The following is a 16,428-nucleotide window of genomic DNA, read 5'->3' as shown; positions in this document are numbered from 1 at the left end:
AGGGGGGGAGCGAGCCAATGTATCAATGAATAGATACAGTCAACGGTGTTAAGACAGCGCTTCCTACACACGAATTAGCTTCCGAGGTCGACCAGTCTCAATTTCACTACAAGATTTGCGAATGAATGCTGGGCTGGGCCACCTCAAATGGTGTGAGCCGCATGCGGGGAGACCCGCATGTACGGTTTTCAGGGGGATCCGGCCGGCCGGCGCTCACCCGACTAGAGGGACTGAGAAATTAATCAAGTACAAAACTTATCTTCAAGCTTTACCTTATTTTGATCGTTTAGAGGGCGATCGCGGAGTCACTGAATGAAGTCCTCCCTCCCTTTCTTTCGGAGGTGCTGACCCGCTGCGAGGCAGATATGACTAACTGACATATTGAATATGGCGATGACTACAGCATGTCGTAGAAGGAGATAAGAGGTGGAGCCAACGACCCACTAAGACTCACATATCTACAACTACATTCCCGAGCGGCAGTCGAACGGAGGCGTGAATGCAAGATGCCAGCGGAATGATCGACCGGACAGAGGCTAGGGCAGCTTTCTTCCCACCATGTCCTTCCTTGTGTGTCGGAGATACAAAGCGAGTGCAGCGGAAAAGAAGGGGAACTGAATCGGTCTATTCCATGGCGAAGCATCCGAAGCATAACTGCACACTCACATGATCTTTGTCGAGAGATAGGAGCATTTGGTGGAACCGGTGAACTACATTTGTTTCTTGATAGATGTGTGGGACAGAGGGCTCGGGGTACCTGCTGCCCGCCCTTCCTCCGCTTTGATAACCGTGTGAACGGAGAGTGGGCAGAGCAAAAGGGAAGGTGGTCCTCATACAGAGTCGCACACTTGAGCAGTGCGGGAGACTGGAGAATGGGTCGAGTAAACTCCCTTAGGTCCGATTAAATCACAGACGGGGAACTTTTCTTTCCTTTTTTCTTTTTGATTTGAAGGGTACGTTCTCAAAAAAGAAAGGCAGAGGTAAATACTTCGAAGAGATGGCTCGGTAGGGTTGGAATGGTCAATAGTCAAGTCAAGGATGACTTCTTTGGTAGCGATACGATGGGGGACAGAAAGCACACCAGTGATTCTCTGAGCCGGTCTTCATTTCCAACGCCTTGGGAAACAGGTCGAGATAGATGACAACACCTTTTTATCCTCTTCCTTACCGGGAAGGCGCACTTCTCTTCTTTTTCTGGCCTTCACCTCCTGCCCGGCCCGGAAATAGAACCCAACCCCCTTTCTGATCCATTCATTTCTGCAAGCAGGCGGGATCCAGAGCTAAGTCCCCCTCCTATTCGAAGTCGGGTGTGGCCTCGCCCTTTTCCTCTTCCTTCGGTTTGGCTCCACGAAGGTGCCGCCTAGACTAGGAGCCCCACTCATATTCAAAAGGCGCCCAGCTTTCAAGATAATGATAATAATTAGTCCACTTTTTCCAATATCATGGAATAGCATGGCCCGGGGCTAAGGTAACTCCAGTGGGAGAGCCGTGTTATGGGTGACCTTATTGCACGGTTCAGAGAGCACTTGTGTATGTGATGCAAGTGAACGTGTACGAAAAAGCTGTCATAAAGTTTCGTTGTTTGTTCCGTCGTTGACCCTATCTATGTTTCTACGATGGCCCAAGAACACGCTCATTCTTCAGCCGTAGTGAGACTTTTGAATTGTGAGGTACCATTACGAGCTCAATATATAAGAGTGTTATTCTGTGAAATAACTCGAATTTCAAATCATTCACTTGGTTCAACTACTCATGATATGGATGTGGGAGCATCAGCTCCGTTCCTTTGGGCTTTTGAGGAGCGGGAGAAATTGTTGGAATTCTATGAAAGAGTCCCGGTAGCCAGGATGCATGCCACTTTCATACGACCTGGTGGAGTGGCACAAGATCTTCCTCTTGGCTTATGTCGAGATATTGATTCCTCCACACAACAATTTGCTTCTCGTATCGACGAATTAGAAGATATGTCATATGGCAACCATATCTGGAAACAACGATTAGTGGATATTGGTACTGTCACTGAACAGCAAGCAAAGGATTGGGGATTCAGTGGTGTAATGTTAAGAGGTCATGCGACATGAAGACATTGATAGCAATATGGGGGAAGTTCCCATCAGGCAACAACAGTTCTACCTGACCCTACAAAAGCATGCATATGTTGTCAGTGAAGATTTTGTGTGAAGCCTTGGAGACGACGTACCCGGGGCTAGGGTGAGCTGAGGGGGGACAGCGTAAGTTAGCGAATGTGTGTAAGCCCAGTCAAAGATTCCTATTCTAGGCAGTGCGGGACATCAACCTTCGAATGGTGTTGGTCCTACGGACCGTGAACGGATTCGCCTCTGGCCTCTGGGCACGTCGGAACCGCATGAGTCCGCCAAAAATCGGCATAGGTTAGGTGCTATTGATGGAACATGGTAAGCCCATCTTTCTCCATATGAATGTGCTGCGGGCACATAGAGATGTGGGTAGAGGAATTCTCAAAAAGCGAAGGCCGAGCTGTAGGTCACGTGACCTGCACCGAAAAGGTGGCTGACTAGGCTTTCTCCCGGATCAAAGCGGATCAGCTCGCCAAATTCGTCGATCGAATCGGGCGCCCCGGAATTTGGAATGAAAGTGGTCTTTCTACAACCCTATTTATATGATTTTTAGGGCCCCTTTCCCCCTATCCCTCCCTTATGTTTAGGAGCGGGATCTGCCCAAGAACGACCTATGGTGGTACGGAAGGCACGGACTGCGCAAGCGTCCCGCACCCTCTGAGAAAGAAACTCCTCAACCATCACAAGATAAAGAAGTATGACGCTCTATGTCTGACTCTATTGTTCATAGTTCCTTGCTGTTGCGGCCGGTGCTTGTTTGCGCGCATGTGAACAACCAGATCATAAGGAAAGATGCCTCTCGGGGCATCTGAGAATGATTCGAGCCGTATGAAGGGAGACTCCCACATACAGTTTGTTTTGGGGGGGAAGGAGCCTGACAGGGTCCCCCCACTGACTTGGCCCGGGCCTAAGTGAAAGTGAAAAAGTGAAGTGGTGGGCCTACCCATCCCAACCTGGGGTATGCTGGGATTCGCGAAGAGCAGCACCTTACGATGTTCATGACCAATCGTATCTTGACGTACCAGTAGGTATCAAAGGAGATCGCTATGATCGTTACTGTATCCGTATTGAAGAGATGCGACAAAGTGTTCAGATCATTGTGCAATGTCCTAGTCAAATGCCTAGTGGCATGATCAAAGCCGATGATCGTAAGCTATGTCCTCCATCATGATCTCGAATGAAACTATCCATGGAATCGTGCTCCATGTGAAACGTGGATCATCGTCGTTCTTAACTGAGACTCAGGTTAAGCTCCGTCTCGGAACCACCGTGGGGTTAGGAGTAAAGCATCCCGAGGTTGGCGCATCTCGTTGGGCGTGGAGAAGCATTGGGAATCCCAATATCTTTCTAGGGAGCAGTTTCTTTTCCCGTACCCTCGCCCCGGCATAGCGCTTCGCTCCCAGTTCTTCGGAGGAATCAACTGACTTCTCCCTTCTTCATTGATCCGGGGGAAAGGGAGCCGTCTACCAGTTGGGAAGCTAGACATCAAGGTTGTGGCTTGATGAGGACAACTAAGCTGACACGCCGGAGTTGGCTGCTGGAACAACAGGGTGGTGCCTTACCGCACCGCAGGCGCACACGCGGTAGCGTTCATGGTGGTGCTTCAGGATACCAATGTACTGTGTCCAGTATCAGAACGAGCTTGCCGGCGGACCACTGTCGTCGCATTCATTAGTGAGCTGGAGCGTTGTCATCTTATCCACGGAAAACACGTCAAGCTATCGCTTTGGGTCGAAGCACTAAAAGAAAAGGACCGGGAAACGCAGCGGCATCGGAACCACGGGAACCCAGGAGGGAGAAAGACGATGTACGGGATACGGGATCCTCGCAGTAGGCTGGACCAAAATACAGCCGAGAGAGGGCAGCCTTTAGAAGCAACAGATTGGGAAACCAAGAGAAGGCTTCGCCTTTTCTTATCTTCTTCCTGGCACAAAAAGAGGGATTACCATTATTGACCCCATGAGAAAGCACTAACACCTTCCTCACCGGGGCTCCACGCACTGGGAAAAGGCTTCCGCGATAGGAAACCGGCTACTAGTTAGGAAGTGAACATAAGGTATCAAGAGGTCCCTCACAGTCAGGTGCAATGCAATTGCCCCCTATTAGTCAAGTACCCCTCTTCCTATTTAGTTTAGGGGTTAAGGCGAGAAATGGCTTGATGAACCCTTTCGTTCACCACGCACCGGCCCCATTCACTTCCAACTCGTAGAGGCTGTAAGTAAACAGTGCCCCACTAAATTCAAAGTGACAGTGGGGTTGAAAGACGAGAGTGCCTACCTCCGCGCCGAGAGTGCCCGCCCTTTCTGTCAAGTAGGCTACTTTTTCCGGAACGCAGTGCGAAATAAGCGTTCATGTGTATATAGATATCTTCGATGCTATCATTTCGACATGTCCGCTTCAACCCCTCTTTCGCCTCCCAAAAAGCAAAGTTGGCTTGACGAGCGCAGATGAGGAAGCGGGAGCAATAAAACCAAGAATCTCTTTCTTTTCTTTCCAAATACTTTATGAAGTTAAGGGGCAAAGAGAAGCGCTTTCGCTACTGAGAAAGCGAAGGGTCAGCGCGAGGGTTCGACGACTTAGCCAAGCGTTAGTGATGCGTTATTCTCATAGTGAGGCACTTCGAGTTAGCGAAGCGCTGTAGTAGCATCGGAGACTATGTGCTATAATGCTGAACTAAGGACGTTCCGCCTTATCTATAGAAGCAGCCGACTGAGTTTTGAACGAATGGGATCCTTGGTGGGTAATGGCTTAATCTATAGATGGAAAGCCTTATGATGGGAAACTACCACGTTAGGTTTGGAGACAGATGGGGCCCATTATAGTTTATGGGGAGCAGATGCAAGCTTTTTCTATCCATAGCCGGCCAAATGACTACCGGATCATCGGTCTACCCTACCTCAATTCACCATTTCAAACTTTATACAAAAGGTTTTTCCGTACCCGCTCCTTCTACCTATACCGCAGTTGAAGCACCTAAAGGTGAATTTGGTGTCTTTCTTGTCAGTAATGGGAGTAATCATCCCTACCGTTGTAAAATAAGAGCACCTGGCTTTGCCCATTCACAAGGACTCGATTCTATGTCCAAACAGTACATGCCAGCAGATGTAGTCACCATCATAGGTACTCAAGATATTGTGTTTTGAGAGGTAGATAGATAGGACGTAGTCTTGCTCGATCAGGACCCTAGCTTTATTGCGATCCAAAACTGCCTGAAAGAAGCAAAATGGAAAAGGATGCAAAATGCAATGGGATTCCTGATCCAATAAGAAATCCCAATTCGGAGTTTGTTTGGATCAAATTCCTATGTTGTACTATTCCATTCTAGATGATGAATCGATTTGATAGATCAGTTATTGTTATTCCAAATATTTGTCCGATTCAGAATCATCAGAATGACAAAAGCTGACATAGTTACTAGTGGTTCGAGGAGAAATCCTTTCAATCATCAACGCCCTTTTCTATTAAAACTGATATTCGTGATACCGGTCAAATCAACTATTCTCATCAACTTTGAGTCTCTTCCCTCTCGTATGACTATCAAAGTGGAGTTCCTTCTCTATAAGAAGAGCTAGTTTAGAGTGTGATTCGGATCAAAACAAATGGATGAGCCTCGTTTTGCTTCAGCAAGTGTACGCTGCACTAAGGAGTCGAGTCGACTTATCCGAACTTTCCTACCAAGTTCGAGCTCTTGCTCGCTCTATTTCGTGAGCTGGGCTATTTATACTGATATATACTATTGAGTGAGCTGGATAAAGACAATGGTGGTATTCCATAGGGAGATCATGTGTTGGATGATAAAGAGGGTTTGCCTTTCGAGAAAGGGGCTTGGCTATCTCCATCTCCATGTTATAGGACGTATCAAATATATCTATCGATCTATACCATATGGTGAGCCAACTAACCCCCACTCCAATCCAATACCTGTTAGCGCAGGGAATCGATCATCTGTGGATGTTCAGCCAAAGATTCTAGCCCCGGATTCCGATAACTTCTACGATTCTCTCATTATTCAGTGTCCAGCAGAGGAATAGACACTCAAGAGCACGCATTTTATGTTTGCATTCCTATTTGAGAGTGCCCCTCCCTCCTATTTGGTGGGAAGTTTCCTGCTCAAGTTGAGAAAGCAAGGGCTGACCGGACTGCTGCTCACTCTTGCGCTTCAACGGCAGTATTGTCTCCATCTTTCGCCCACCCAGGGGTTAGGGTTATCTTTGGAAAGAGTCTCTTGTATCAGCAGATACAAGAATCGATCATGCATATTATCATATAGAAATGTGAATCGAGATGCATTTGGATGAAAGTTTGGCTTTCTTTTGGCAAAAGCTGGATTGTTTTCAGCAAACTAGCAATCTGTGGAGATGGCTGATCTATCCACTAGTAGAAAACCACCCATTAGTCCCGGTTCGTAAGGGCCTTTAGTCCCGGTTCATGAACCGGGACTAATGGGTCGTTACTAATGCCACCACCCATTAGTCCCGGTTCAAATACGAATCGGGACCAATGTGGCTCCACGTGGCCCTGTGCACCGAGCCCAGTCAGAGGGCCTTTGGTCCCGGTTGGTGGCTACAACCGGGACCAAAAGTCAATTTTTTTTAACAAAAGTGGCTGCTTTAGGGGTTTTGGGGGTTATTTTTAGGTTGTTATTATAGCTAGCTAATAGAGAGAAGTGTCCTCTCTTATCTTCATCCTTGGTTTATCAACGCTGCTGCTATGTTCATTGCACCCGCAGATATAACATGCTCATGCATGCTTTGCATCATACATCATCATATATATGTATATAATAACAAGTCCTACTAATCATGCATCATCATACAAACTTCTACTCGTTATTAATAATAAGTCATACGATCATCATCCTCATATATAGTCATCGAACCCAACCCTACATAATTGTTCTTAGCACATGATCATCAGTATCAGGTATAGGACCTAAACACCCTTAAGGTAAAATAGCATAAAACAATATAGACCCTGACTCTCCATTATGAAGAATGGCGATCATCCTGTCTCCAATTCTTGCCTTTTGCTGCTTATTGCTTCCAAGAAGCTCCTTACGACTGTCCATATATTTTTTCCATTCTTTGATTATTATGTCTCCACCTCTTTTAGAAACCCGGTATGGAAAGTTGAGATTCGTAGGGCGACCTGGTCGTATGTTCAAAACATGAAGGCTACCATGCGTATACATCAGATGTGGCACACAATCATTTGGGATTATCTGTTGGAAAACATAGTAATAACTTCGTAGTTAGCAATGATGTACTAGTTTTAGAAGTGTGCAAAAAGATGCACGGATGTTGTAATAGTAAAAAATAATCTTACCAAGGTATCTCCATGGTAGTTACCGTAGTTCAACACATGCACTAGTGGCACGTATTGACCATAATGTTGTGGAGTTTGATTGTAGATATTGTAATTCTCAAGATCAGTACAAAATCCGACCAGATGATTTTTCTCCTGATAAGTTAATTCGGAGCCTTCGGTGTAGTACGTTCTGTCTACCATCTTCCGCACATTCTTTGAAGAATGAAAATAAGCTGTCAATGGAGATAAGTTGTCAACTATATATTTTGAAATAAACAATATAAATTACTTAATAACTATGTTTAGCTCACATGAGGAAAGAACTGGAGGTGTATCCACAAAGACCCAAATCGAAGGTGTCTCTTGCTCGATTGTAGGATCACCAAAATCCATGGTGACAACCATACCCTCATCAAGACCATACATCTTGCAAAATGCATCCCAATTTTTGCAACCAAAATGGGTTACACTCTGAGCATTGTACAGCTTTACTTGAAAATCCACACATGTTCGGTACTTAGGATAATTTTTTTGGTTTCGAAATTTTCATGGCCTTCAAAATCTATCCTCTCCAAGACATAGCGTCTTGCAAAGCATGGGATAAGCTAGTCGAATTGGAAAAGATGAAAAATACACGTTAAAATAGTTGAAGTCGTGCTTAATTACGAAAAAAAACTATTGTCGTCGTTGCGTACCGTATGAACATCGCAAGTCTCCTTGAGCTTAATGTTGAAGCGCCGATCTTGGTCCAGCTCAATGAATCTGTCGCACATACCTCGGTCGTCGTGGCACCAGTCGCACTCCCCCGGGCGATTTTCGTCGTCCGATGAGTACGACATTTCCGGCCTGCGTTCATAATTCAAATATTAAACTAGATCATTATTATTAATCACGGGTTGACTATCGATGATCGATGTACGTACGTAGTGTTGGAAATATGCCCTAGAGGCAATAATAAAAGCATTATTATTATATTTCCTTGTTCATGATAATTGTCTTTATTCATGCTATAATTGTGTTATCTGGAAATCGTAATACATGTGTGAATAACAGACATCAACATGTCCCTAGTGAGCCTCTAGTTGACTAGCTCGTTGATCAACACATAGTCATGATTTCCTGACTATGGACACTGGATGTCATTGATAACGAGATCACATCATTAGGAGAATGATGTGATGGACAACACCCAATCCTAAACATAGCACAAGATCGTATAGTTCGTTTGCTAGAGTTTTCTAATGTCAAGTATCTTTTCCTTAGACCATGAGATCGTGTAACTCCCGGATACTGTAGGAGTGCTTTGGGTATGCCAAACGTCACAACGTAACTGGGTGACTATAAAGGTAGACTACGGGTATCTCCGAAAGTGTCTGTTGGGTGACATGGATCAAGACTGGGATTTGTCACTCCGTATGACGGAGAGGTATCACTGGGCCCACTCGGTAATGCATCATCATAATGAGCTCAGAGTGACCAAGTGTCTGGTCACGGGATCATGCATTACGGTATGAGTAAAGTGACTTGTCGGTAACGAGATTGAACGAGGTATTGGGATACCGACGATCGAATCTCGGGCAAGTAACATATCGATAGACAAAGGGAATAGCGTACGGGGTTGATTAAATCCTCGACATCGTGGTTCATCCGATGAGATCATCGTGGAGCATGTGGGAGCCAACATGGGTATCCAGATCCCGCTGTTGGTTATTGACCGGAGAGTCGTCTCGGTCATGTCTGCTTGTCTCCCGAACCCGTAGGGTCTACACACTTAAGGTTCGGTTACGCTAGGGTTGTAGGGATATGTATATGCAGTAACCCGAATGTTGTTCGGAGTCCCAGATGAGATCCCGGACGTCCCGAGGAGTTCCGGAATGGTCCGGAGGTAAAGATTTATATATGGGAAGTCCTGTTTCGGGCATCGGGACAAGTTTCGGGGTTATCGGTATTGTACCGGGACCACCGGAAGGGTCCCGGGGGTCCACCGGGTGGGTCCACCTGCCCCGGGGGGCCACATGGGCTGTAAGGGGGTGCGCCTTGGCCTAATGGGCCAAGGGCACCAGCCCCACATAGGCCCATGCGCCTAGGGTTTAAGGGGGCAAGAGTCCTAGGAGGGTAAGGCACCTCCTAGGTGCCTTGGGGGGAGGGAAAACCCCCCTTGGCCGCCGCACCCCCTAGGAGATTGGATCTCCTAGGGCCGGCCACCCCCCCTTGGCACCCCTATATATAGTGGGGGAGAGGAGGGACTTCATACCTGAACGCCCTGGCCTTTGGTTGCCTCCTTCTCCTTCCCCAACACCTCCTCCACCTCCATAGTGCTTAGCGAAGCTCTGCCGGAGTACTGCAGCTCCATCAACACCACGCCGTCGTGCTGCTGCTGGTGCCATCTCCCTCAACCTCTCCTCCCTCCCTTGCTGGATCAAGAAGAGGAGACGTGGCTGTTCCGTACGTGTGTTGAACGTGGAGGTGCCGTCCGTTCGGCGCTGGTCATCGGTGATTTGGATCACGTCGAGTACGACTACATCATCACCGTTCTTTTGAACGCTTCCGTGCGCGATCTACAAAGGTATGTAGATGCATCTGATCACTCGTTGCTAGATGAACTCCTAGATGATCTTGGTGAAACGAGTAGGAAAATTTTTGTTTTCTGCAACGTTCCCCAACAGTGGCATCATGAGCCAGGTCTATGCGTAGTTCTTCTTGCGCGAGTAGAACACAATATGTTGTGGGCGTAGATTTGTCAACTTTCTTGCCGTTACTAGTCCTTTCTTGATTCAGCGGTATTGTGGGATGAAGCGGCCCGGACCAACCTTACACGTACGCTTACGTGAGACCGGTTCCACCGACTAACATGCACTAGTTGCATAAGGTGGCTGGCGGGTGTCTGTCTCTCCTACTTTAGTTGGAGCGGAATCGATGAACAGGGTCCTTATGAAGGGTAAATAGAAGTTGACAAATCACGTTGTGGCTTTAACGTAGGTAAGAAAACGTTCTTGCTAGAACCCTAATTCAGCCACGTAAAACTTGCAACAACAATTAGAGGATGTCTAACTTGTTTTGATGAATGATGAATGATCTATATGTGATGTATGAGATGTTCATGCTATTGTAATAGGAATCACGACTTGCATGTCGATGAGTATGGCAACCGGCAGGAGCCATAGGAGTTGTCTTTATTCTTTTATATGACCTGCGTGTCATCAAGAAACGCCATGTAAATTACTTTACTTTATTGCTAAACGCGTTAGCCATAGTAGTAGAAGTAATAGTTGGCGAGCAACTTCATGGAGACACGATGATGGAGATCATGATGATGGAGATCATGGTGTCAAGCCGGTGACAAGATGATCATGGAGCCCCAAGATGGAGATCAAAGGAGCTATGTGATATTGGCCATATCATGTCACGTTTATTATTTGATTGCATGTGATGTTTATCATGTTTTGCATCTTGTTTACTTAGAACGACGGTAGTAAATAAGATGATCCCTCACAATAAATTCAAGAAGTGTTCCCCCTAACTGTGCACCGTTGCGACAGTTCGCTGTTTCAAAACACCACGTGATGATCGGGTGTTTTATTCAGACGTTCACATACAACGGGTGTAAGACAGATTTACACATGCAAACACTTGGGTTGACTTGACGAGCCTAGCATGTACAGACATGGCCTCGGAACACAGAAGACCGAAAGGTCGAGCATGAGTCGTATAGAAGATACGATCAACATGAAGATGTTCACCGATGTTGACTAGTCCGTCACACGTGATGATCGGACACGGTCTAGTTTAACTCGGATCATGTAATACTTAGATGACTAGAGGGATGTCTAATCTAAGTGGGAGTTCACTAATAATTTGATTAGTTGAACTTAATTGTCATGAACTTAGTCTAAAATCTTTGCAATATGTCTTGTAGATCAAATGGCCAACGTAGTCCTCAACTTCAACGCGTTCCTAGAGAAAACTAAGCTGAAAGACGATGGCAGCAACTATACGGACTGGGTCCGGAACCTGAGGATCATCCTCATAGCTGCCAAGAAAGATTATGTCCTACAAGCACCGCTTGGTGACGCACCCGTTCTCCCTGCAGAACAAGATGTTATGAACGCTTGGCAGGCACGATTCGATGACTACTCCCTCGTTCAGTGCGGCATGCTTTACAGCCTAGAGCCGGGGCTCCAAAAGCGTTTTGAGAGACATGGAGCATATGAGATGTTCGAAGAGCTGAAAATGGTTTTCCAAGCTCATACCCGGGTCGAGAGATATGAAGTCTCCGACAAATTCTTCAGCTGTAAGATGGAGGAAAACAGTTCTGTCAGTGAGCACATACTCACTATGTCTGGGTTGCATAACCGCTTGACTCAGCTAGGAGTTAATCTCCCGGATGATGCGGTCATTGACAGAATCCTCCAGTCGCTTCCACCAAGCTACAAGAGCTTTGTGATGAACTTCAATATGCAGGGAATGGAAAAGACCATTCCTGAAGTATTTGCTATGCTGAAATCAGCGGAGGTAGAAGTCAGGAAGGAACATCAAGTGTTGATGATCAATAAAACCACTAAGTTCAAGAAAGGCAAGGGTAAAAAGAGCTTCAAGAAGGACGGCAAGGAGGTTGCTGCGCCCGGCAAGAAAGCTGCCGGGAAGAAGCCAAAGAATGGACCCAAGCCCGAGACTGAGTGCTTTTATTGCAAGGGAAGCGGTCACTGGAAGCGGAACTGCCCTAAGTACTTAGCGGATAAGAAGGCCGGCAAAACCAAAGGTATATGTGATATACATGTAATTGATGTGTACCTTACTAGTGCCCGTAGTGGCTCCTGGGTATTTGATACTGGTGCAGTTGCTCACATTTGTAACTCAAAGCAGGGGCTGCGGAATAAGCGGAAACTGGCAAAGGACGAGGTGACGATGCGCGTCGGGAATGGTTCCAAGGTCAATGTGATCGCCGTCGGCACGCTACCTCTGCATCTCCCTTCGGGATTAGTTTTAAACCTTAATAATTGTTATTTAGTGCCAGCTTTGAGCATGAACATTGTATCGGGATCTCGTTTAATTCGAGATGGCTACTCTTTTAAATCTGAGAATAATGGTTGTTCCATTTTTATGAGAGATATGTTTTGTGGTCATGCTCCTATGGTGAATGGTTTATTCTTTATGAATCTCGAACGTGATGCTACACATGTTCATAATGTGAGTACCAAAAGAAGTAAAGTTGATAATGATAGTCCCACATACTTGTGGCACTGCCGCCTTGGTCACATAGGTGTCAAACGCATGAAGAAGCTCCATGCTGATGGACTTTTAGAGTCTCTTGATTATGAATCATTTGACACGTGCGAACCATGCCTTATGGGTAAACTGACCAAGACTCCGTTCTCAGGAACAATGGAGCGAGCAACCGACTTATTGGAAATCATACATACTGATGTGTGCGGTCCAATGAGTGTTGAGGCTCGCGGTGGCTATCGTTATGTTCTCACCCTCACTGATGATTTAAGTAGGTATGGGTATATCTACTTAATGAAACACAAGTCTGAAACCTTTGAAAAGTTCAAGGAATTTCAGAGTGAGGTTGAAAATCAATGTGACAGGAAAATCAAGTTTCTGCGATCAGATCGTGGAGGAGAATACTTGAGTCACGAGTTTGGCACACACTTAAGAAAATGTGGAATAGTTTCACAACTCACGCCGCCTGGAACACCTCAGCGTAATGGTGTGTCCGAACGTCGTAATCGCACTCTGTTAGATATGGTGCGATCTATGATGTCTCTTACCGATTTACCGCTTTCTTTTTGGGGCTATGCTTTAGAGACTGCCGCATTCACTTTAAATAGGGCTCCGTCGAAATCCGTTGAGACGACACCGTATGAATTATGGTTTGGGAAGAAACCTAAGCTGTCGTTTCTAAAAGTTTGGGGATGCGATGCTTATGTCAAGAAACTTCAACCTGAAAAGCTCGAACCCAAATCGGAAAAATGCGTCTTCATAGGGTACCCAAAAGAAACTATTGGGTACACCTTCTACCTCAGATCCGAAGGCAAGATCTTTGTTGACAAGAATGGGTCCTTTCTGGAGAAAGAGTTTCTCTCAAAAGAAGTAAGTGGGAGGAAAGTAGAGCTTGATGAAGTATTGCCTCTTGAACCGGAAAATGGCACAACTCAAGAAAATGTTCCTGAGGTGCCAGCACCGACTAGAGAGGAAGTTAATGATAATGATCAAGATACTTCTGATCAAGCTCCTACTGAAATTCGAAGGTCCACAAGGACACGTTCCGCACCAGAGTGGTACGGCAACCCTGTCTTGGAAATCATGTTGTTAGACAACGGTGAACCTTCGAACTATGAAGAAGCGATGGCGGGACCGGATTCCGACAAATGGCTAGAAGCCATGAAATCCGAGATAGGATCCATGTATGAAAACGAAGTATGGACTTTGACTGACTTGCCCGTTGAACGGCGAGCCATAGAAAATAAATGGATCTTTAAGAAGAAGACAGACGCGCATGGTAATGTGACCATCTATAAAGCTCGGCTTGTCGCTAAGGGTTATCGATAAGTTCAAGGGGTTGACTACGATGAGACTTTCTCACCGGTAGCGAAGCTGAAGTCCGTCCGAATCATGTTAGCAATTGCCGCATTCTATGATTACGAAATATGGCAAATGGACGTCAAAACGGCATTCCTTAATGGTTTCCTTAAGGAAGAATTGTATATGATGCAGCCGGAAGGTTTTGTTGATCCTAAGAATGCTGACAAAGTGTGCAAGCTCTAACGCTCGATTTATGGGATGGTGCAAGCATCTCGGAGTTGGAACATTCGCTTTGATGAGATGATCAAAGCGTTTGGGTTTACACAGACTTATGGAGAAGCCTGCGTTTACAAGAAAGTGAGTGGGAGCTCTGTAGCATTTCTCATATTATATGTAGATGACATACTTTTGATGGGAAATGATATAGAACTCTTGGACAGCATCAAGGCCTACTTGAATAAAAGTTTTTCAATGAAGGACCTTGGAGAAGCTGCTTATATATTAGGCATCAAAATCTATAGAGATAGATCAAGACGCCTCATAGGTCTTTCACAAAGCACATACCTTGGTAAGATATTGAAGAAGTTCAATATGGATCAATCCAAGAAAGGGTTCTTGCCTATGTTACAAGGTGTGAAATTGAGCTCAGCTCAGTGTCCGACCACGGCAGAAGATATAGAAGAGATGAGCGTCATCCCCTATGCCTCAGCCATAGGTTCTATTATGTATGCCATGCTGTGTACCAGACCTGATGTTAACCTTGCCGTCAGTTTGGTAGGAAGGTACCAAAGTAATCCCGGCAAGGAACACTGGACAGCGGTCAAGAATATCCTGAAGTACCTGAAAAGGACTAAGGAAATGTTTCTCGTTTATGGAGGTGACGAAGAGCTCGTCGTAAAGGGTTACGTCGACGCTAGCTTCGACACAGATCTGGATGACTCTAAGTCACAAACCGGATACGTGTATATTTTGAATGGTGGGGCAGTAAGCTGGTGCAGTTGTAAGCAAAGCGTCGTGGCGGGATCTACATGTGAAGCGGAGTACATGGCAGCCTCGGAGGCAGCACATGAAGCAATATGGGTGAAGGAGTTCATCACCGACCTAGGAGTCATACCCAATGCGTCGGGGCCGATCAAGCTCTTCTGTGACAACACTGGAGCTATTGCACTTGCCAAGGAGCCCAGGTTTCACAAGAAGACAAGGCACATCAAACGTCGCTTCAACTCCATTCGTGAAAATGTTCAAGATGGAGACATAGAGATTTGTAAAGTACATACGGACCTGAATGTAGCAGATCCGTTGACTAAACCTCTCCCTAGAGCAAAACATGATCAACACCAGAATTCCATGGGTGTTCGATTCATCACAATGTAACTAGATTATTGACTCTAGTGCAAGTGGGAGACTGTTGGAAATATGCCCTAGAGGCAATAATAAAAGCATTATTATTATATTTCCTTGTTCATGATAATTGTCTTTATTCATGCTATAATTGTGTTATCCGGAAATCGTAATGCATGTGTGAATAACAGACACCAACATGTCCCTAGTGAGCCTCTAGTTGACTAGCTCGTTGATCAACAGATAGTCATGGTTTCCTGACTATGGACACTGGATGTCATTGATAACGAGATCACATCATTGGGAGAATGATGTGATGGACGAGACCCAATCCTAAACATAGCACAAGATCGTATAGTTCGTTTGCTAGAGTTTTGCAATGTCAAAGTATCTTTTCCTTAGACCATGAGATCGTGTAACTCCCGGATACCGTAGGAGTGCTTTGGGTATGCCAAACGTCACAACGTAACTGGGTGACCATAAAGGTAGACTACGGGTATCTCCGAAAGTGTCTGTTGGGTGACATGGATCAAGACTGGGATTTGTCACTCCGTATGACGGAGAGGTATCACTGGGCCCACTCGGTAATGCATCATCATAATGAGCTCAGAGTGACCAAGTGTCTGGTCACGGGATCATGCATTACGGTACGAGTAAAGTGACTTGCCGGTAACGAGATTGAACGAGGTATTGGGATACCGACGATCGAATCTCGGGCAAGTAACATATCGATAGACAAAGGGAATAGCGTACGGGGTTGATAGAATCCTCGACATCATGGTTCATCCGATGAGATCATCGTGGAGCATGTGGGAGCCAACATGGGTATCCAGATCCCGCTGTTGGTTATTGACCAGAGAGTCGTCTCGGTCATGTCTGCTTGTCTCCCGAACCCGTAGGGTCTACACACTTAAGGTTCGGTTACGCTAGGGTTGTAGGGATATGTATATGCAGTAACCCGAATGTTGTTCGGAGTCCCGTATGAGATCCCGGACGTCACGAGGAGTTCCGGAATGGTCCGGAGGTAAAGATTTATATATGGGAAGTCCTGTTTCGGGCATCGGGACAAGTTTCGGGGTTATCGGTATTGTACCGGGACCACCGGAGGGGTCCCGGGGGCCCACCGGGTGGGGCCACCCATCCCCGGGGGCCACATGGG

The 16,428-nt window shown here is 46.1% G+C and overlaps 1 pseudogene; it reads right to left on the bottom strand.

The window, feature by feature from the left end:
• Positions 1 to 273: 273 nt before the first annotated feature.
• Positions 274 to 1,637, bottom strand: LOC119282772 (annotated as a pseudogene).
• Between the last annotated feature and the right edge of the window lie 14,791 nt (positions 1,638 to 16,428).

Source organism: Triticum dicoccoides, chromosome 3B, assembly GCF_002162155.2.
Source record: "Triticum dicoccoides isolate Atlit2015 ecotype Zavitan chromosome 3B, WEW_v2.0, whole genome shotgun sequence".
Taxonomy (NCBI): Eukaryota; Viridiplantae; Streptophyta; class Magnoliopsida; order Poales; family Poaceae; genus Triticum; species Triticum dicoccoides.
Note: the sequence above shows the minus strand (reverse complement) of the source record. Positions and strands in the feature narration are given on the sequence as shown.